Raw genomic sequence first — 24,159 nt, 5'->3', positions numbered from 1 at the left:
ATTTTCTTTTTTCTTTTCATTTGCAGCATCCATCATTTATTAATTCATTAGCAGCTTCTACCATTAACACTATGTTAATTTAATATAGCCACTGGGATTTGCCCATGATGCACTTGACATACAATGCCCTCATAGTTTGCCAGTTTTCCTTTAGCAGAGAAACCAAGAAATAGAAAAGTAAATGGATATTGTAGACAAGCCCATCATCAGTCATCTTCATATGGCCAACAGCTACAGCACCTTCTTCATCTGGAACTTAATAGTACATTTAACCTCATTGATTTTGCCACCATATTCTCATTCTGGGTGAGCAGGGATTAAAACTTGCTGACTTTGTTCATACCAGGGCCCAGGATTTGAGAGAATTACTTATTTACTCCCGGGACACAAAGGCATCACACTTTTTAGCCACCTTTTTGACTAATTTGTTGTTCTTATTCAACTTCTTCAGGGATTTGACATCCATGTAGGGGATTTCTATAGCCTTGGCTTCATCACAGTGCTGCTGCTCTCCCAGGACATACACAGAAAATTTAGGTTGGGGTATGGATTTGAGCCTGATGGAGCCAAAGAAACATGTGCCAATTTGGGGATCATAGTTCTTCAAACTGATCTGCAGCTCCACAATTTCCCAAAACCTTTTGTCTTTGCACTCAGTTACATACAAGGCCTCTCACACAGCTTCAGAGAGAATGTCACAAAAGACTTTGCTGTTCATGGCTGCTTACTGGTCACAAGCCAGGAGTACAAGATTTTCTAATATTTTCTTATATTTCTTTTTTATCTGACAACAATTTTACTTATTTTTTTATACTGGTAATTTGTTTTTCCTCTTTAAAAAAATCAAATTGGTTTATGTATTTTAACTCTTGATCTGGGCAAATCCAAAATAGTGGAGGGAAAGCAGGAAGTCATTGAAGCTCTCCCAAATTCCCCTCCAAACAATTTTAAAATAATACCTCAAACTGAACTTTAGAGTGAAACAGTTTTCCAGCCTAACATAACTTCGAGGTTAACAGAAAAGACCTATCTCACCAGAGTGGTGGTAAGGGTGCTATGAAACATTCCTGGCAAGCCAGTAGCAGGCCTTGGGGGTGGATACAATAATGAAAGCAGCAGCACCTGGAGTTATCAGCACACAGAGTAAAGGGATTAGACAACTAGTTAGAGATTACAGGAGACATCTTCCTGGCATTGGGGGTAGGATCACATTGCATTGGCCATACAGATTTCTAGGTGACAGTACCAGGGTGAAGAGGAGAACTAGGATATTATAGCACACTGCCACAGTGGAACAGGGACCATAGGTCATAATTCCAAGGTGGAAAAGAGTGCTTGTGCTCATTCACAGACCAGAGCAAAAGCCAGCAGAGCAGTTATGACACCTCCACACCTCTCCTTAGATCATATCACCTTGAAAAATTGAAAACTTATAGGTCTCCAGAATTAATTCTGAAAACAGCAACATGAAAAACATGAAACTTGGGACAGTTTCCTGTCCACCACAGGAGTGTAGTCTAATTTTAACATATTTCAAAAGTCAATAAATAGACTAGAAAATGAGAAAAAATAGTCCTGACCATAGAAAGTTACTGTGGTGACAAAGAAACTCAAGACACAAACTCAAAAAAAAGATAATGAAGTCAAAATTGCTGCATGCAAAGATTGAAAGAAATGTGAATTGGCTACATGTCCAAAAAAATTCTTGGGAAAAGCTCAAAATGGATTTTGAACATCAAATAAAAAAGCAAAAAAACAATTGAGAAAAAAATTGAGAGTGATGCAAGAAAATTATGAAAAAAGAGGTACAAAAATAATGAATAAATTAACCTTAAAAAACATCATTGTCCAATCATAAAAGTGGAACAAAAATCACATAAAGAGAAGAAGTTACTTTTCCTGTCAAAGCAGAATTGGCCAAATGGAAAAGGAGGTACAAAAACTCACTGAAAAAAAATTATTTAAAAATTAGAATTGACCTGGTAGAAACAAACAACAAAGAATAACAACAACAACAACAACAAAAACCACAACCTAAAAAAGAGGGGGGGGGATGAAAATGTGAAATATTTCATTGGGAAAACTGACCTGGAAAATAAATCCAGGAGAGATAATGTTGGAATTATTAAACTACCTGAAAGCCATGATAACAAAAAGAGCCTAGACATCAGTTTTCAAGATATTATCAAGGAAAACTGCCCTGATACATTTGAACAAGAGCTTAATATAGAAATGAAAATCATTCACCAATTACCTCCTGAAAGTGATCCCAAAATTAAAACTCTCAGGAATGTTGTAAGGAAGTTCCAGAGCTCCAGGTTATGGAGAAAATAATGCAAGCTGACAGAAAGAAACCAGTCAAATACCATGGAGCCACAGCCAGGATTACACAGGATTTAGCAGCTCCTACATAAAGGATTGGAGGGCTTGGAATGTGATATTATGGAGGGGAAAGGAAGAAGGATTACAACCAAGAGTCACCTACCCAGGGAAACTGAATATAATCCTTCAGGGGAAATGTAGATAATTAATAAAATAAAAATTACTGGAGGAGTTTTATTTTTCATTTCATAACTAGGTAAATCTAACAACAACAACAAGCTTTCCTGATGAAAAGAGCAGAGCTGAACAGAAAATTTGATTTTCATATACAAGGCTCAAGAGAATCATAAATAGGTAATCAAGAGAAAGAAATCATAAGGGATTCACTATGTTTGAACTGTTTACATGACAGCATGGGAAGATGGTACTTGTAACTACAAAGAACTTTATCATTATTAGGGCAGTCAGGAGTATACATAGACACAGGGCATGGTTGAGAGTTTGCTAGGACCCTTCTTCCTCTTCATTTCTTAAAGCACAATGATACTCCATCACAATCACAAGCCACAATTTGTTCAACCATTCTCCAACTGAGGGGCATCCCCTCAATTTCCAATTCTTTAACACCAAAAGAAAGAACTTCTATATTTTTGGACATATAGGTCTCTTTTCTTTTCCTTTTTTCTTTTTGATTGCTTGCAGATACCGACCTAATAGTGGTATTGTTGGATCAAAGGTTATGCACAGTTTTGTAGCGTTTTGTGGTACAATCCCAAATTGCTTTCCAGAATGGTTGGATGAGTTCGCAAAAACATCACAAATTTTCTGTATACTCTCCAATATAGGTCATTTTCATTTTCTGTCATTTTAACCAATATGATAGATGTAAGGTTATACCTCAGAATTGTTTTAATTTACATCTCTCTAATCTGTAGTGATTTAGAGCATCTTTTTATATGACTATAGACAGCTTTTATTTCTTTATTTGAAAACTGCCTGTTTATATGCTTTGACTATTTATCAATGGGAGAATGGCTCATATTTTTCTTTATAAATTTGACTTAGTTCTCTATATATCTGAGAATTGAGACTTTTATCAGAGAAACTTGCTATAAAATTCCCCCCAATTCTTCTGTTATCTTTGTAGTCCTAGCTATATTGATTTTGTTAGTGCAGAAACTTTTAAAATTAATATAACTTAAAAAATCCATTTTACACCCCATAATGCTTCCTATCTCTTGTTTGGTTCTAAATTCTTCTCTTATCTATACATCTGACAGGTAAACTATTATGTTCTTCTCTAATTTGCTTATAGTATCACCCTTTATGTCTAAATCACATACTCATTTTGACTTTATCTTAGTATTTGGTGTGAAGGTTGGTTTAAACCTAGTTTTTGTCAAACCCCTTTCCAGTTTTCCTGACAATTTCTTGTCAAATAGTGAGTTCTTGTCCCAAAAGCTTGTATCTTTGGGTTTATCAAACACTAGACTACTAAAGTTATTGCTGTTTGTCTTTGCAGGTAAACTCCCAAATGTATTTTATTGTCTACAATTATATTAAATTGACTTTCTTTTTTTACCTTTTGCTGCTGAAGTTTGTTAGTGTTATATATACATGCTTATATGGTTGGTTTATTTTACATCCCAATACTTTCCTAAAGATGTTAATGATTTAAGCTAGTTTTTTTTAAGTTGATTCTCCAGGATTCTTTAAGTATACCATCATATCAACTGCAAAGAGTGTTAGTTTTGTTTCCTTCTTGCCTGTGCTAATTCTTTTAATTTATTTTTCTATCCAATGATGTATCTAGCATTTCTAGTATAATATTAAATTATAGTGTTAATAAACAGCATCCTTCCTTCATCCCTGATCTTATTGGGAAAGCTTCTAGGTTTTGCCCATTATTGATAATGCTTGCTGCTGATTTTAGATGAGTAATACTTATCATTTTAAAGAAAGCTCCATTTATTCTTATGCTTTCTGGTGTTGCATTTTGTCAAAAGCTTTTTCTGCACCTATTAATATATTCATACATTTTTGATGTTCTTGTTATTGATATAGTCATTTATGCTTTTAAATTATCCAATATTGAACCAGCCCTGCATTCCTGGTATAAATCCCACCTAGTCATAATGTTTGATATTTGTGATGCATTGATGTAATCTCCTTTCTATTATTGTATTTTAAAATGTTGAATCAATATTCATTAGCAAAATTAGACTATTCTTTTTCTGTTTTTGGCCTTCTTGGTTTAGGTATCAGCACCATATTTGTGTCATAAAAGTAATTTGGTAGGACTCCTTTGCCTATTTATATTTCAGTGGCTAGGCAATCCTTGGTGGTTGCTTTTTTCAATGAATTTTTGTGCATGGTTTTTTTTTTTCCCTTCCTTGTGTGCGTTTCCTTTACCAAGCTGTTAACTTTTTTTATGGTTATCTTGCATCACTCTCATTTCTTTTCCCATTTTCCCTAGCCTGTTTTATTTGATTTAAAAAAAAATGATCTCTTGAAGAAATGATTTATTTGGGGGATGGGTAATACCAATTCATATATTTAGTTGAATTTTTTATGTATGAGTTTGTGTCTTGATCTTATCTATAACCATAATAAATTTTATAGTCAGGTTCTTTTTTTGTTGTTGTTTGCTCATTTTTTCAGAGTATTTGTTGGCTTTAAATTTTATGTTCATGTTGGGCTCTGCTCCTGGGGTCGAGGGAGCTTCCCAAACTTCTGTTTTGTTGTTGTTATTCTTGATTTTCTCAGAGTTAACTTTTAGAACTATAAGTTTTCAGTTCTTTTGAGGTGTTATGATCTAAATAGAGGTGTCTCCATTGATCTCCTGGCTTGTGCTCTGGTCTGTGAATGAGCCCAAGCATTCTTTTCCACTTTGGAATCATGACCTATGGTCCCTGCTCCCCTGTGGCAGCATGCTTTAGTGTGATAGTAGTCCTTCTCACAGTACAACTATGACCAGGATCCCCATATTGGCAAAGCAAGAGAGTCCACCTCCAGTGCCAGCAAACTGTCCCCAGTAAAATCCTTCTGTTCAATTGTCACTGTCAGTAGGCTGAGAGCTCTTGAAGTAGATACCAATGCTCCATTGACCTCCAAGACCTGTGCTGCCTTGACAGGGTACTGCCTAGGTTGAAATTCAATCCATTCTCAGACCTTCCTTTTCACCATCTAAGTTAATTTGGACTGAAAAATTGTTTCTCCTTGTACTTTTGTTAGTTGTGTCTAGAATTTATTTATTTGCTATTTTTAAGATGTTTTAATAATTATTAATTACTAGGATGTTCCATAAAATATTCCATCTGTTCTTTTGCTTGCTCCATCCCCTTTACTTAAATCTTCTGTCAACTTCCATCCTTGTCACCAATCAAAGGTCAGGTAAGAAATTATTCAGGTAAGCAGAATTTCCCTGAGGTCTGAAACCACCTTATAAGTAGAAAGGAACCAGGAGAATTTAAATATGGCAAGTAAAGGCAAAAATCACAGTCAACATGTTAGATGGGCAGTCAAAAACTAGGAGATCTATAGATAGTAAATAGGGCAAGTTGGGCAGGAGAGTAGTAGGAGTCACTAACCTCAAGGATAGTGAGATTCTAATTGTATCTTACATTTCTGTCCCAGCCAGGAAGTTGTTCACTCATAATTTACTGGTATAGGTACCAATCACCTACCTCAGGGCCTAGAGGTTGAAATAAGTGAATTGATATAAATTACCCTGGTCAAGTCACAAGTCTTTTTGTCTCAGTTCTTCATCTATAAAATGAGCTGAAGAAGGAAATTGCAAATTTAGGGTTTTTTTTCTAACGGGTATTTTTTATTACCTGACAGAAAAAAAGTGTAGAAATCCCTAGAAGCAGCAATGAGATATAAAGAACTGACCCGAAGCCCATTAAAATGGGTGAACAAGAGGTTGTCTCCTTAAAAGATGCCAACTTGCTAGAAGTGCTTCTGTACTTTAACTGACTGATCCTGGATTAACTCAGACCAACCTCTTCTGCTTCACTCTGCTTATCTATTTTCTGTATACTTAAAAGGTCCTCACTTGTCTGGTCAGTACTGTTACTGTCAGCTAGATTTAAGAGGGTTCCTAGGAGTCTTTGTCCATGAGAGAGAGGAAAGAAAAGAGGTAGTATGTGCCAGACAAGACGAACAACCACTTAACTATTACCTTCCCTCAGAACTTGATGGAGACAGCCTAGAACCCTTAACCCAAGAAACTAAGGAACAGCAGGATGCTGTAAGAACAATGGCCCTGCTTCCAACCATACCCCTAAAACCTTGCTCCCATTAAAGGGAACAATTACTATAGCAAAAGAGCCCACCATTGTCAACACCATCAATAACAACTGCTGACCAACTGCCACCAATGAGCAAGTAAACCCAAGAGACCTGGGAATAGAAGCACTTCTAGACCATCAGTTCTTCCCCAGCCCAGCCCAGACATCATTTCTGGAAGCATCCCTATTAAGACGTGTTCTAACAATGGTTTCTTAGATGCTGAAACAACAGCTACTAAAGACCCAGAAAAGATATTTCTTGCTATCAAGATTTTCCACTATCATATGGTTCAACGTCACATGGTTCAATACATCAGAGATGTATTACTGTCTGTTTTGCTATTGTACTCTAAAGACCATAGGATCTTTCCACCTAATGTATAGCTGTCCTGTGTCCTATATATCCTATGTCCTCCCATATGTCCCATATTAGAATATGAGCTCCTCAAGAAGTATCCTATTTTTTCCATTTGCATCCCCAGTACTTAATATATTGTTTTACACAAAATAAGAGCTTAATAAATGCTATTTCATTCATTTATTCAACCATTCGTGATACTTTCCTCCTAGCTCTGGAAAAGCATTTTTGCTTGCAGAAATAGAATAAAAATAGAAGTAGAAGTACACAGAATGTAGCTACTATTTAAGGTGAATTGCAATTGGCACTATTCTTTGTTGGGGGGAGGTGGGGCATAAAAGGAAATATAGTATACATATACATTTTCATTCCACTGAAGTTGGTTAAATAAACACATACCTTGAGCTGAATAAGATACTTTGAAATTATAATTTTCTACATTAATTTTTGAAGCAAAAACAAAAGAAACTAGGAGAAATGGAGATGAAAATGGTGGACACTGAAAATGATACCAAATTCTCTACTAATTTTAAAATAAGAAAAGAATTAAGAAGATTTTTATCAGGTTTGTGTTTTTAAGTCACCTCAGGATCACCAAGGTAGATTTGGATTTGACGTTATGTCTTACTTCAACCAACCTCAATATCACATATACTCTGAATGTACAAAGTTGATCCATCACACAAAAAGCAATAATTGTAAAAAAAAATTATTTACAAAGTCTTTACATAATCATACCTTATAGGATTTTAAAAAATAGTAATACATTTTCCCCTCAGAGCTCTTAAAATATGATTTAATATATGTTTTGATTTTCCAGGAATTCATCCATATATATACACTTTAACACAATAAATATTGGATGGGGAAAATCTGACTTGGTCTAATGTAGCTATTCTTGATCTTTTTTATGTTAATTACCCTTTGGAAGTCTGGGGAAACCAATGGGCCCCTTGTTGTAATGTTTTCATTTTATTTGTAATTTATAGAATTACAAAGAAAACCAATCATGCTGAAAAATATTGAAATATTAAATAACAAATGTTCATAGATCTTTGGCTAAGGACTTCTGGACTAAAGAAATTCACAAGTCCTTTGGTTTTGCCACTAGAAAATTGCCTCACCTAATGAATTTTGGAAGTGACTTTCTCTATTTTTCTCAACTTAGTGAACTTGGTAATATTATTTGTCTCTCTTTTGTCTGATACTTTAGTTCACTCCCTTTCCCCTTTTTCAACCCCTTACCTTTTCACCTCCAAGAGCCAGGGATACATTATATTGTTGCCCAATAACAACATGCATAACTGAACTTTGGTCCCATTTGTTTTTACTCCCAACCTATCCTAGCACTTCTTTAAACATTACTTAATACCACTATCACCAAGATAAGGCAGCTTTCCTGTGGAAGCAGAAAGTTAACAACTACTGCTGATATTTTAATAATGTCATTACCTTCTCTCTGAATTACAGGCTACTTATGGGTAGCATATAAAAGCAGAGAGAAGTTAGGCTTTTGAGTTCATATTCTTAAAGTATTCTTTATCTCTTGATTGAGGAGTAAGAGGAGTGTAGTTCTGGGGAGTTTTGCTTCTTGGGTTAATTTTTTATATGCTTGTGTTTATGTTGTATGTGTCCCTTGGGAAAGTATTGTTCATTGGAATTTATGGTAATGTTGACTCAAATTTCATGTACTAAGAACAAGAAAGGTTGGGAATAATGATGACTGTCACAAGATCAGCAACATTTATGTCTTTGATAATACCTTTGTAGCCTCTCTATCCTCTAAAATTTGCCTAAGTTCCAGAGGTCATAGGATCCTGATAGTCAGTGAATATGGAAGGAACCCTGACACTACAGATATATCCAACTGTTGTGATTATAACCAGTCATAATTCAACTGGCTTCTGTTGGTTTTAGTTCAGTGTGGATCTGGTTAACTTCTCCCTTGCTGATGCCTTGGGGAAGGATTTTAATAGCCATCTATTACACAAAGTGATTTCTCATTAGTAACAACAGGGACATGGAGTTTGCTGAACTATGCTTAAGAAATGCCTCAAATAAATATGACTCACCTATGTGTTTTCAATATCACCTAAGTTTTTATTAAGAAATTGAAATGTTTTCTCAAAATGTTCCATTTATAGTTTAGCAGAATAAGGCAGGAAGGAAAATTAGGTAGAACAAAAGGGCCCTACACAAGTAGGAGAGTCAAATTCAGTTTGACAGAGGCTAGAATTGCAAGCTTTGTGATTTGAACACTTTTAAGGCGCATTCAATTTCAAATAGAAAATGTGATTTCTCAAAGGCATAGTATGTTAGATTTGAGCATACAAGTCAGAGGAACCACTTGACCAAACTAAAAGTGAAAGCCTACAAAATGCTGCATGTTTTCAGAGATATGACAGAGGATACTGACAGAATAATATGTGACTGTCAGTAGAAGTGTAGAATTTGACACTCAGAAGAGTAATTCAAGTAATTCAGGGAAGCAGACAACAAGAATTTCAGACGGAGGCCTAATAAGCACAATAGAAAAAGGAGAATGGATAAAATATGCACTTTTAAGGAAGATGTATTGGCTGACTCTGTGTAAGTGATAAGGAAAATATTAACTTTGGAAAAAGAATATCTTGAAAGATTGACTTTGGGAATATTGTGGTATTCAGTTCATATTGGCATTTGTTGTGAGACAGATAGGGTAGGAATGTGATTCTATACCATGCTCTGACTATACCTTACTTAAGTGACATAACACAATTTGTCATTTTAGTCCTAGAGAAAATATGGTACAGTAGAGAGAGCATTGGTTCTGCAGTCAGAAACCCTGCATTGAACCCCTCTCATACTTTAGGTAAGTCAGCAAAGAAACCTTAAGCAAGTCACCAAATCACCTGAAACCTGTGTCTTCATCAATAAAAGAAATGGTTAGACTAGATGACCTCTATTGTTCTTTCTAACATTACACCTATGATCTATTCTTAAATGTGATATCACTGGTAGATCTATTAGTGAAAGTCCTCTAGTACATATATATTTCTTTTATACCAGAACCTGAGCTATTTTAGTTTTGGCAGTAGCATATCTTAGCAGCTTTAAGCAATGACCTGCACTCATATAAATGTTTGTTGTTTAGTCCTTTCAGTTGTGTCCAACTCTTCATGACCCTGTTTGGGGTTTTCTTGGCAAAGATTCTGGAGTGATTTGCCATTTCTTTCTCCAGCTCATTTTGTAAATGTGGAACTGAGGCAAACAGATTTAAGTGACTTGCTCAGAGTCACACAGCTAGTGAGGGTTTAAGGTCAGATTTGCACTCAGGAAGAAGAATCTTCCTGACTTCAGGCCAGACACTCTATTCACTGCACTATCTAGCCACATTATCTACTTGGGAATGTAGGATTAAGAGGATCTTTCTTCCTCACAAGTCAGATAAGATGAACTCTGACTGCTTCCTGCTGGCAATAAGAACTATCTTAATTGGATGCTGATCTTGAACACTATGGATATGCTAAAGAGTGACGCTGTATCTATTAGCATCTTATTTCTACTACCCTGAGAGTATAAGGACAATTTCTGAACTCCAAAAGGGTAAATTGGGGTGATATAAATTCTTGGGATTGATTTTCTATTTGTCTTCTTTCCTTTTATACAGGTGCTTGTGAGATCTTATATAGCTTTTTTTTAATTTTAATTTTAATTTTAAATTTTTTGCAGGGCAATGAGAGTTAAGTGACTTGCCCAGGGTCACACAGCTAGTAAGTGTCAAGTGTCTGAGGCCGGATTTGAACTCAGGTACTCCAGAATCCAGGGCCGGTGCTTTACCACTGCACCATCTAGCTGCCCCGCTTGTAAGATCTTAAAAGAGAGTTGGTGTCTTCCCTTTTCCTGGGTATGGGCTACTGAAACATAAACAGTGACAGAGAATGAACTATAGAGAAATAGTTGCCTACAGAGAAAGAGATACTAAAGGGAAGAAAGAGATCATTTGGTATTGATTGTGTCTACTTAGTGAAAGTGAAAAAAAAATAATGAGCAATCCTGTTACAAATTTCCCAACATGGCTTGAATACTAGTCTCTCAATAAGTTACAATCATTCAATTTCTTAATTGCTTTGTATTCTCTTTTTTGTGTGTGAATAAAGCTGCCTATTCCATACCTGATTCGTGTTTGCCTTCTGGGTACCTTTTAAAAACAACCTTCCTCTTATTTACTTCTTGGGAAGGTTGGAGTCAAAAAACTAATTGTTACTCAGTCTCAGGTTAGAGTAGAATTGAAACAGTGGGAACAGTCCTTTCATTGAGATGATAACCTCAGATGAATGAATTCAGGACAAATCACCAGAACACCTAATGGACAATAAGGGTTGAACATTGACTGACTTTGTGGACACCTTATGGTAGGAATAGGGTTACATATATGCACAAATATTCATGCCTATGTAAACATATAATAAAATGTAATTTATATTCATGTAAATTTGAATATGAATGAATTAATGTACATATAAACAAAGAAGCTCATCTATGCATGTACATGAATACATATAGAGATACTTGCTGTAAAATTTTTACCTAGCTTTCTGCTTTCCTTCAAATCTTGGCTCCATTGGTTTTGTTTGTGCAAAATGTTTTTTAAAAAATATTATAACCAAAATCCATTTTATATCTAGTAACAGTTTATATCTCTTGTTTGATCATAAAATCTTCCCTTATCCATAGATCTGACAGGTAAACCATTTTATGCTTTCCTAATTTGATTATGTTATCACCTTTTATGTATAAATCCTGGACTCCTTTTGACCTTAACTTGGTATATAGTATAAGATGTTGGTCTATAACTAGTTTCTGCCATACTATTTTCCAGTTTTACCAATGGTTTTTATCAAGTAGTGAATTTTTGTGCTAAAAGCTTGGATCTTTGGGTTTATCAAACACTAGATTACTATGGTCATTTACTACTGTGTATAGTGTACCTAATTTATTCCACAATTCTAGCACTCTTTTTCTTAGACAGTAGCAGATTGTTTTAATGAATACCACTTTATAATATTTTAGATCTGGTATAGCTAGGGCACCCTCCTTCACATTTTTTTTCCAGTAATTCCCTTGATTTTCTTTCCCTTTTGTTCATCCAGATAAATTTTGCCACTATTTTTCTAACTTTATAAAATAATTTTTTGTAGTTTGATTGTATGGCACTGAATAAGTAAATTAATTTAGGTAGAATTGTAATTTTTACTATATTGGCTCAGCCTACCCATGAGCAATTATTATTTTTCCAATTGTTTAGATCTGACTTTACTCGAGTGAAAAATATTTTGTAATTATGTTCATATAGTCCCTGGCTTTGTCTTGGCATGTAGATTCCCAAGTATTTTATATTGTCTACTGTTATTTTAAATGGAATTTTTCAATCACTTGCTGTTGGATTTTTTTGGCAATATATGGAAACGATGATTTATGTGAGTTTATTTTATATCCTGCTATTTTGCTAAGGTTGTTAATTATGTCACTAAGTTTTTAGTTGATTCTATGAAGTCTTTTCAATGAAAAAGCATTAATTAAGAATACATCATCACCATTTTTGGAAACAATTGCCAAAATCATTGGTAAGCTACTTTATATGTCAATCTCTTTGACAGATTATAATATGATTGAATTGAAGAACTATTGACTCTGAAGTCAGAAGATCAGTATTCAAAACCCATCTCTAATGCACTACCTATGTGACCTTGTGCAATTTACTTAAACCTCTCTAGGGATTATCTTTCTCAACTGAGTGCAACACACTACACTTCTAGCCTTTGGTTATCTCACATCTTGTTGACCTGTCTCTAGAAAAAATTTCAATTTTAAAAAGAAGGACTTGGATTACATGGCTTCTGAAGTATTTTCTGGCTCTAGATCTCTGCTTGTATGATCTCTGAACCTCTGTTTCCTACTCCATACAAAGAAGATATTAGTACCTATGTCATTCATCTTGCAAGTTTGTGGCCAGGAATAAAAGAGGGGATAAATCCAAGGTACTTTGCTAATCTTCAAGAATTATACACATACATATTATTATTTCATAAATGGGAAAGTACCAATATTGTTAAGCTTTAGGGTAGATCATTTTTCCTTCCCTTAGTAGAAACATTCTCTCAGGATCATCCCTCCCTCATGAGGTTGTATTCATGCTCTTTTGAGTTAAACTAACCTGGTTTCTATATCACAAACAACATTTTAAAGTTGTAAATCATTGTGGGATTCAGAATGATGAAACAAACCACCCAAACATAAAATGCTATTTTTATTTTGCCACCAGCAAGAGGAGAGATCATGGTTCTATCTAGCCATACCTTATATTGAAATAAACCAGAGGCTTTGATAGGATTTTACTGAGATGGAAAGATCAACATCCTGTTCCTTTGACACAATGTTGGAGGAGGGGGGGGGCTTTATGGTGCTAATTAATTCAGACTTTTGTTTATAATTGTCGGATATCCTGAAGCATTTTGAAAAGCTATTTGTTTGCTGCATCAATTCAAGGTGCAGCAGTGTTTGTGGATGGCATAATTATTGGGGGCACAACGAAGGAAAGTAAGAACAAAAGACAGGGTTTTCCTTCTAAGTTAACATTTAATTAGCTTCCAATAATGTATCGGGCACCGTCAAGAACAGAGAATTAGATTCAATCCCTGCTTGTGGGCTCACAGTTAGAATTAGATAAGACCAAAGAAAGGGAAAAGGATGAGCACATACTTTGTATAAGAAACAAGACAAATGTGAAAAAGCATGAGAAGTAGATATGAAGAAATTGCAATTTATAGCTTGAATAAATGTTGGATGATATACGCCCGTGTGTGTATATATATATATATATATATATGTATGTATATATATACATATACATATATATAAATGCATATGCACACGTGTGTATGTATATGTACACATACATACATACATCTATATACACACAACTTTATTTTATTTTATATTTTTGAGACTGGGTCTTCTCTTCTCCATGTTGGAAGTTCAGTGGCCACTCATAGACACATTCCAATACTGACTGGCACAAAGCTTTTAACTACTGTTTTGCTGATCTGGGACTATTCACCCCTCCTTAGGCAGCCTTTTGTTTTCCACTCCCAGGGGGTCATCATGTTGGTACCAGATTGAGTGTAGACACCCCCAAAAGGCTTTGGCCACAATATATTTCTGAAGTCAATAACTTCAGAAATACATTAGTGTCAGCCTCCACAGTATCAAGGATTTGGGGCAGGTGTCTCCATGCCAAACAAAACAAAAATCTCCTTAAGAGAAGCTAAAGAAAATTTGTTGGCAGTTTGCAGATCACAAGTTTTTGTTTTATATCTTCAATATTCCCCAATGATATAACAACAGTATTTTCACTACTATTGTGATTAAATTTCTAGGACTTATGATGTGAGAACAATTATTCAATTCAATAAACATTTATTAAGTGCCTACTGAGTGCCAGGGACTCTGCTAAGTACTAGAGATATAAATAGAAAAAAAAAGACACTACCCTTAAAGAGTTTACAATATAATGGGGGAAGAAAATACCCAAAAGGAAGCTGCAGGGAGGAGGGGAAGACACCATGAAATTCCTGGCAACAGTTATGATTTTCCATGGAATCAAACCAAACAGAGCCATTGATGAAATAAGGAAAGTTACCTGGAAATTCTGAAATGAGGAAAGAGTAGTCCAGCTAAACACCTTAAGAAGAAAATGAAAATGCTTGCTAGCCCTCCCTCTCTCTCTCTCTCTCTCTCTCTCTCTCTCTCTCTCTCTCTCTCTCTCTCTCTCTCTCTCTCTGAGTGTGAATGTATAGAAGGGGTAGCATTAAAAAGGGTTTGGCTCTGACCTTAGCCAAGTTTTCCTACCCATTTTGATAGCTGAGGAGATTTTGGATTTCTCATCTTATCAGCATTCCTGGATCAGCTGTTGCTGCCATCTGTGTTGGGAGCCAAGGACACACCCAACACAGATTCAGTTTTACAAAATGTATAGCAATGAAAATAAACTATGCTTAATTTGAACTTCTTGAGAACCTCTCATGAAGTGGAAAAAAGGACTTCTATCAGCTAGGGACTTGCCCCTTTGCCATTTGTACTTCCTATGCTTCAGAACACTTTCCTCTTTACTCTGTATATATTTATGGAGAAGAATATCATCAGAGGGAGGGCATAGAAGGAGTATTTTGTCCCAAAGGGTTTTACTCCACCTTTTAGGAACTATATGTTGTTTTGTTGTTTGTTTGTTTGTTTTGTGGGGCAATGAGAGTTAAGTGACTTGCCCAGGGTCACACAGCTAGTAAGGGTCAAGTGTCTGAAGACAAATTTGAACTCAGGTTCTCCTGGATCCAGGGCTGGTACTTTATCCACTGAGCCACCTAGCTGCCCCAGAACTATATGGGGTTTTTTTGTTTGTTTTTTATGAGGCAATTGGGGTTAAGTGACTTTCCCAGGGTCACATAGTAAGTGTCAAGTGTCTGAGGCTGGATTTGAACTCAGGTCCTCCTGACTCTAGGGCCAGTGCTCTTTCTACTGCTCCACCTAGCTGCCCCAGAACTTTATCGTTTGTTTGTTTGGTTGGTTGGTTGTTTTTTTTGCAAGACAATTGGGGTTAAGTGACTTGCCCAGGGTCACACAGCTAGTGTTAAGTGTCTGAGGCCGAATTTGAATTCAACTCCAGGGCCGGTGCTCTATCCAGTGCACCACCTAGCTGCCCCCAGAACTATATGTTTTTAAAGGCTATTTAAGGTGTGCTAACTAAATTGAATCTTTTCTTTGAGTGTGAGGCAGTTGGGGTTAAGTGACTTGCTCAAGGTCATACAGTTAGTAAGTGTTAAGTATCTGAGGCCGGATTTGAACTCAGGTCCTCCTGAATCCAGGGCCAGTATTCTATCCACTGCACCATCTAGCTGCCCCTTAAATTGAATCTTGGGGGTAAGAACACTGGTAAAGGCTGATGAGTTATATAACTATCATAGACACTTCCTCAAGGATATCTCTAGAACCCTTGGGAGATATAATATCCACACTTTGGGAGCCCTGGTTCATCTGTGTTAGTTTGAGTTGTGATGATAACTACAATGAATGTGATAAATAAATATATATAAAGTAGTTAAATAGAACATAGTTTGGGAGGCAGGGCACTAGCTCTTTTGGGAATCAGTAAAGACTTCATAAATAAGATGGCTATTGAGCTGAATGTTAAAGGAAGAGAGGGGCCTCTGTGAAGTGGAGACAAGGAGAGAGTACGTTCCAGACATGGAAGAGTGGACAGTACAAAAGAACAAAGATTTGGGATGGGGTATCAATTAAAGACTGGAGAGGTCAATTTGACTGGGAGTAATATCTATGGAGGCTGGAAAGCTAGATCAAGGCCAGATTTGTAGGGTCTTAAAAGCTAACCCGAAGAGTTTATGTTTTATGGTGAAAGGAATACAAAGCCACTGGAGTTGATTAAGAAGAGGATGTAGTCAGATATATGCTTAAGGAAGTTAGTTAAGCAGCAGTGTGTAGAGTAGCCTGGAGTGGGGAGAGGCCAATTAAGAGATTATTGCAGTAACCTAGGCAGAAGATGACAAAAAAGAAGTAAATTAACAACCAATCAAGAAGAAATAAAATAAATCTTTAGGAACTATTTTACTCAATTAAGTGCCAATAAAGCTAACAATCTACATTAAATGGATGAACATATACAAAACTGCTCCGATGAACAGAACAAAAAATAATGTAATTAAATCACCAGATATTAGAAAAAGAGACTGAACAAGCCATAAACTACCAAAATGGGAAAATGGGGGGACCCCAGATCCAGATGGATTTACAAGTAATTTCTATCAAACACTTAAAGAACAGTTCATTTCAATGCTATACAAACTATTTGAAAAAAAAAAACAACAACAGGAAATACAAGTCTTATCAAATTTTTTCTATACAAATATGATCTTGAAACCTAATGCAGGGAAAATCAAAGCAGAAAAAGAAAATGATTAAACAACATCCTTAAATGAATCTTGATGCAAAAATTTGAAATAAAATATTAACAAGGAAACTTCAGCAATATATCACAAAGATTATTTACTATAATTATACTGGATTTATATCAGTTTGGCAGTATTAGGAAAAATATTTACTTCATTTACTTATTCAAAGTAAAATATTTTTAACATTTAAATTTAAAATCAAATCTAATACATATTCAAATCAAATACACTTTAAATTATATATATTTTGTGTGTGTGTTTGTGTGTGGGGGGGCGATGGGGGTTAAGTGACTTGCCCAGGGTCACACAGCTAGTAAGTGTCAAGTGTCTGAGGCCGGATTTGACCTAAGAAACTCCTGAATCCAGGGCTGGTGCTTTATCCACTGCACCACCTGGCCGCCCCCTAAATTATATATTTTTTAATATTTAAATTTAAATTACTTTAACTATTCAGTGCTCTATCAATCAAGCTAATGAAGGATTATTTTATAGAGTTAGAAAAATAATAAAATTAATTTGGAGGAGCAAAATGAATGTCAAGATTATAAAGGGATTGATGGGCAAAAAATGGGAAGGTATTACCTCTTCCAAGAAGCTTTTCCTGGTTGTTCCCCATGTCTAGAATTATCTCTTTTCACATTTCTCTACTGGCTTTCTTAGCTTCCTTCAAGCCTCAGTCCAAATTCCACTTTCAACAAGATGCCCTTCATTGATCTCACTTCCTACCCTCCTCCATGTTTAGGGCCTTCCCTTTGAGTTTGGCTTCTATTTTAACCTTATTTGTCTTGTATGTATATAGTTGTTTGTATGTTGTCTCCCATATTAGAAGCTCAGCATCTTGAGGGCAACAACCTGTACCCTCTAGTACTAAGCACATTGCCCAGGCACATCATAAGTGCTTAATTAATGCTTGCTAACTGATTGATTTTTGTTGAAAATTATCTCTCCTTCTTCACATTTTCCTAGAGCACTTTTTCTATAAGTCTTTCTTTTAAGCTTCATCACATTCTATCCATTAAGTTTTTCATTTTCTAAAATTCCATTTTCTATATCTACCATAGGGCTTACTCTGAACATAGCAAGAACTTAATACATGTGTGTGTATGTGATTTAAATGGCTTTTCTCACCTGTGCTGTTTACCATCTGTATATACTGGTGTGAACTATTCACCTTTATGACTGACTCCAACTATCTATGATGTCTTCTCATTAGAAAGTCAAAAACAAAAATTAAAAACACTTTCTGCCTTCAAAAGATCTACATTTTGCAAGGTATTGCAACACAAATAACTAAATGGAAAATAATCTGAGGAAGGTGGGAACACCGGAAAATGATAGGATGGATCAGGGAGATTTCTTGTTATTTTGTGCTACTTAAGCTGCCAAGATCAGTTAAAGGAAAAGGGATATTTGGTGAAAGCAAGAGAACACTTGGGGAGAACAGGCAAGATGCCTTCAAATATTTGAGGGGCTTTCATTACAGAGAAGGATTAGATTGATTTTAATCTGTCCCAAAGAACAGAACTTAGATCAGTGGGTAGAATGAACTAGAAGGAAGATTGCTTGTGAAAGGACCTTGAAAAACAGTGAAGGTCCCACTTACTAGAAGTCTTCAAAGGCTGAAAGAATTGCTGTTCAATCATTAGTTGAAGTAGATGGCTATGGAGGTCTTTTCTAACTTAAATTTGTGATTGTATTGGCTCCAATCTATAGATCTAATGGTGGATTTGGACCAAAAGTTTATTATAATAATCTATGATTAGTACTCCTTACCTCCCTACTGCCCAGTATTACAAGCATTGTGTACACATAAAGTGAGTATCCAGATAAATCCATGCTTCAAAGGAGGAAAAATACTTATAGTGAATAGAGTATAGGCTTGGAGTCAGGAAGATATGAGTTAAAATTTAACCTTAGACACTTACTAGCTGTGTGATCCCCAGGGTCAATTAGCCCTGTCACTTAGTCCTGTTTTCCTCAGTTTCCTCATGTATAAAATGAGCTGGAGATGGAAATGGCAAATCATTCCATACTCTTTGAAAGAAAACTCCAAATGGGCATATGAAGAATCAGGAATGACTAAAATGACTAAGCAACATCAACAACCATTTAACTATCTATGGGCTTGAGGGCAAATTGCTTGACCTCTACTGACCTCAGTTTTGTCCTTGCTAAAATTCAGGACTTAGACTAATTGACCACGAACATCACTTTCATTACTCTGTATATGAACCCATATTCTAAGGATTATCTTTTCAATCCCTCCCCCCAAAATATCCGTTTTTTGAACTTCCCTATCAATGTGAGTGCACCATTATCCTTTCAATCACCCAGGTTCACAACTTCAATGTTATACTCCTCATCTCCCTAGTTCAGCCCAATTAGTTGCCAAATAGTCATTTCTTTTTCTATAGCATCTTTCACACATTTCCCCTTTTCACAAGTTACCACCCTAGTTCAGGCCATGATCTCTTTTACCTGGATCAATATTCTTTTTTTTTTTTTTTGCAGGGCAATGGGGGTTAAGTGACTTGCCCAGAGTCACACAGCTAGTATGTGTCAAATGTCTGAGGCCGCATTTGAACTCAGATCCTCCTGAATCCAGTGCTGGTGCTTTATCCACTGCACCACCTAACTGCCCCCAATCAATATTCTTTTTATTGGAATTCTTTAATCAAATCTCTTCTCACTTGAATCCATCCACCATAGTTTCCAAAATGATTTTTCAAAAGTGTAGGTCAAACTAAGTCATCCCTTTCTCTAGTAAATAAATGCTAATGACTCCTTATTATCAAGGGTGCAGGGTGTGTTTAGGAAATAATAGTACCTCTGGTGTGAGGGATGCCATGTCCTTTTCTGGGCTGTTATGTCCATCTGATTCACCCAACTCTCACTTGTGACTCCAAAAAGCTGTGGCATGTGCAGTGGCCACACACTGTTAAACCATTTCAGCAGACAGGCTAAACAAGGTTGAAGGTAACCTAGAAAGGCTCAAAACCTTTGGTAAGTTAGGGGGATATGTACCCCAATCAAGTGAAAACTTCCATCAGTGCAATGAGCAAATAAGGAAAAAATGTTACAATGGCCATTAAAGAAACTTAACTAGGCATTGTAAAGCACTTAGAACTTGATTAGAACATTGAAGACACCAAGATCATCTACTGCATCCCAAACCATCACCACTTGTCTTGACTTCGTCTTGCCACTGCACTGTGATGACTCTGGAAGAGAGAGTGAGGCTGATGACTTCATATAACTCTGCCACACTTAAATCCAATTTATACATCAATCAAAAGACATTATCCATGCCATTTTATCATTTTTACCTATCTCAGAGTTCTGTGGTGATAGGCAAGTGATTAAGCAGCAAGTACAGATACACTGGAAGCTATAGTCATAACCCTTTACACAGGTAGGCCAGACCACAAGGCCATATTCTCACCGTAAGCAGTAGTGGGATTTGGCAGGCCTCTGAGTATCTGAGTAGCCCTTTAACGACCACACTGTTCACTTCCTTGTGTGAAGAAGGGGCTAGAAAAGGTGCCCTAAAATTTTTCTGCTTCACCCAGCCTTGGCCTGATTAATGAGGTAGGTGGGGATTCTGCCCTGTAGTCAAAATACACATGCACATACACATGCAATGTACAAAAACTTTTGTGAAGATGATTCTACTTACCATTGGTACATGGAATGTGTGCAAGTTTATGAACAAGAAATCCAATAGATCTGAAAGATGAACAGCTCTTTTTGAAAGATAACTCAGCATATATTGCATCAAAATAGCAGTTGTGGGTGAAACAAGATTGGCAAATGAAGGCCAGCTTACTGAAGTTGGAGCTAGATACATGTTTTTCTAGAGTGGCTATAGTGAAGGGGTTCTCTGTGAAGCTGGCATAAGTTTTACAATCAAAACTAATATATTCTATGAACAGATTGTTTTCAGATGAAGACATTAAAGCTATGCATAGTCATAAGAAAAAATGCTTTAAATCACTATTGATTAGATAAATGCAAATTAAAACTACTCTGAGGTACTGCCTTGCACTCATCCAATTGGCTAATATGATAAAAAAGGAAAATGTTAAATATTAGAGATGTGGGAAAATTGAAACACTAATGCTTTGTTGGTGGAGTTGTGAACTGATCCAACCATTCTGAAGAGCAATTTGGAACTATGCCCAAAGAGCTATAAAACTATGCATACCCTTTGACCCAGCAATACCACTACTAGGTCTTTATCCCAAATAGATCATAAAAAGAGAAAAGGACCCACATGTACAAAAATATTTATAGCAGCTCTTTTTGTGGTCACAAAGATTTGGAAATTGAGGAGACGCCCATCAATTAGGGCATGGCTGAACAAGTCATGGTATAATAATGTTATAGAATAATATTGTGTTATAAGAAATGATGAGCAGGTGGATTTTGGAAAAAACCTGAAAAGACTTACGCGAACTACCCACATGCTGAGCAAAGTGAGCAGAACCAGAACAGTGTACACAGTAACAACAACACTGTATGATGTTCAGCTGTGAAAGACAGCTCTTTTTGGCAGTACAATGATCCATTGCAATTCAAAAAGACTTACGGAAAATGTTCTCCAGATCCAAAAAAAAAAAAAAAAGAACTTTGGAGTTTGAATGCAGATTAAAGTATATTATTTTCACTTTATTTGTTGTTATTTTTTTCTTTCTTGTGGTTTTCTCCTTTTCTTCTGATTCTTCTAATATATAAATATGTATAGCATGATTATCTACATATGTAAATATATAAACATATAGAATCACATATATAATCATACACACAGATACACACATAAATATAAATATCTATCTATATCTATATATCTAATTGTTTTCCATGTTGGGGAGATGGGACAGAAGGGAGAGAGGGAGAAAAATTTGAAACTCAAAATCTTACAAAAATGAATGTTGAAAACAATCTTTATATGTAATTGTAAAATAAAATAAAATACTACCAAAAAATGTAACTTAGTCAACAAGCTTGGATGTTTCCCCAAAGGAATGAATGACAATCTCATGACAGTACAATTGTCCCTTGCAGGAGAGACCCAAGCCACCATCATCAGTGCATGTGCCTCCACTATGATGAACCTTGATGAAGTCAAAGAAAAATGTTATGAAAACCTGGAGACCCTCATCATTGATGTGCTAAAAGTGGACAAGTTTATAATTGTGGAATAGAAGTAGCACCAGGCATTTTGCCACACAGGAGAAGCCTAATGACATTTCAAACCTCTTCTTCAGTTGGAAATTTGACTAGATTGACTTCCCCCAATGCATATGGTGAATGACTTCAGCACTGATCCATGATAGTCTCTTAGTAGTTTCTTAGATTGATGGCATGTCCTTAGCACTAATCAATGCCTCTCTTTCACCAAGCTGTTGACTTTTTTTTTTCATGATTTTCTTGCATCACTCTCGTTTCTCTTTCCATTTTTTTTCTCTCTTACTTTATTTACAAAGTCTGTTCTGAGCCCTTCTATGGCCTGACACCAATCCATATTTTTCTTGGAAGCTTTGGATGTAGGAACTTTGTTATCTTCTTCTGAGGTTGTATTTTGAGCTTCCTTATCACCATAGAAACTTTCTAGGGTCAGCATTTTTTTCCTGTTTGCTCATTTCCCCAGACTATTTCTTGACTTTTAACTCTTTGTTAAAGGGGGTACTGCTTCTGGGGTGAGGGTGCACTGTCCCAAGCCCCAGGGTGTTTGTGCAGCTGTTTTCAGAGATACTTCTAGGAATATGTAAGTTTTTAGCTCTTCCCAGGTGGTATGATTTAAGGAGAGGTATATTTACCACTCTCCTGGCCTGTGTTCTGGTCTGCAAACAACCACAGGCCTGCTTTTTTTCCCCCTCCACTGTGGCTACAAGCTCCATTGTGCTTGTGCTCCTCCCCAACCTGGGACCACCCACCACCCAAGAGTGTAAGTAAACTAGATCTGAGTATGGACCATACAACAGAGTCCAGCCTCAGTGCTAGGAAAGAGATCCCTGTAATCTTCTGGCCAATTTTTCAACCCACTTAACATGGATTGAGCTCCAGAAGCAGTTCCTGCTGATGATGATTCAGAGGCTCCCAAGCCTACTTCTGGTTTGCTGTGGCTGGGACTGTGCTGGGGTTGGGTCTGCATGGGTGCAGCTTATGCTGAGCTGCACTCCACTCTCACTCTGGTACAACAGACCTTTCCTGCTGGAAAGTCATTTTACCCTTTCTTTTTTGTAGGTTCTGGCATTCCAGGAATTGTATGATGGCATTACTTGAAGGTATATTGAGGATTCTTGGCGAGAACTCAGGCAAGTCACTGCCTTTCCTCTGCCATCTTCAGCACTAATCAATGTGACTCCATAACCACTGAGTACTTAAGAGGTGCTATAGGTCTTTGGTGTATAAATGCAATTCATGACATCATTAAAGTGCTTTGGAATGTTAATATCAGTGTAAAACTGAATTTTATATGTCTTTTTTTACTGAGCCCCAAATCCTGCATCTCATACACTTGTACTTTACTTTTTTTGCGGGGCAGTGGGGGTTTAGTGTCACGTGTCTGAGGTCCGATTTGAACTCAGGTCCTCATGAATACAGGGCTGGTGCTTTATCCACCGTGCCACCTAGCTGCCCCTGTACTTTACTTTTGATGGAATTAAATGCTGCTTTCTTAGAGATGAATGAACTATCCTGCTGGTAAACTGTAGGTCTCATTTTTCTGTTTAGAAGTTTCTGAATTTCACCATCATTTTCATTTTCATTAAACATTCTTGATGTTTTTGATTATTCTGACCCAGATGAATAATTGCAGTGCTGTACACCAAACCTTCCAAAGCTGCCTACTCCTTTTTTGATCTACTGTTGGCAACTGTGTATTGGTTCAACTTTCCCTCCAAGTTGGCAAGAAACTATTCCCACTCAGAAAAATATTCTAATCTATTGACATTAAGTCTTCTAGTAGTCATCTTGCCTTGAGGCCACCACTTTTGTTGATTGGGAATATTTAGCTTAGAGAGAATGTCTATGTTCAGTCCAGCTCTGCACCACACATCACCTTCATTACTCTCACATCTTGTTTCTTTCTTCTCCTTACAATGACATAGTCTTTCTAGGGTCAGCATTCTTTTCCTGTTTGCTCATTTCCCCAGACTATTTCTTGACTTTTTTTTTTAGTGAG

The 24,159-nt window shown here is 36.3% G+C and overlaps 1 pseudogene; it reads right to left on the bottom strand.

The window, feature by feature from the left end:
- Nucleotides 1-79: 79 nt before the first annotated feature.
- Nucleotides 80-718, bottom strand: LOC122725818 (annotated as a pseudogene).
- Between the last annotated feature and the right edge of the window lie 23,441 nt (nt 719-24,159).

The sequence above is a fragment of the Dromiciops gliroides genome, chromosome 4, assembly GCF_019393635.1.
Source record: "Dromiciops gliroides isolate mDroGli1 chromosome 4, mDroGli1.pri, whole genome shotgun sequence".
In the NCBI taxonomy this organism is placed as follows: Eukaryota; Metazoa; Chordata; class Mammalia; order Microbiotheria; family Microbiotheriidae; genus Dromiciops; species Dromiciops gliroides.
This window is presented reverse-complemented; position numbering and strand designations above follow the sequence as displayed.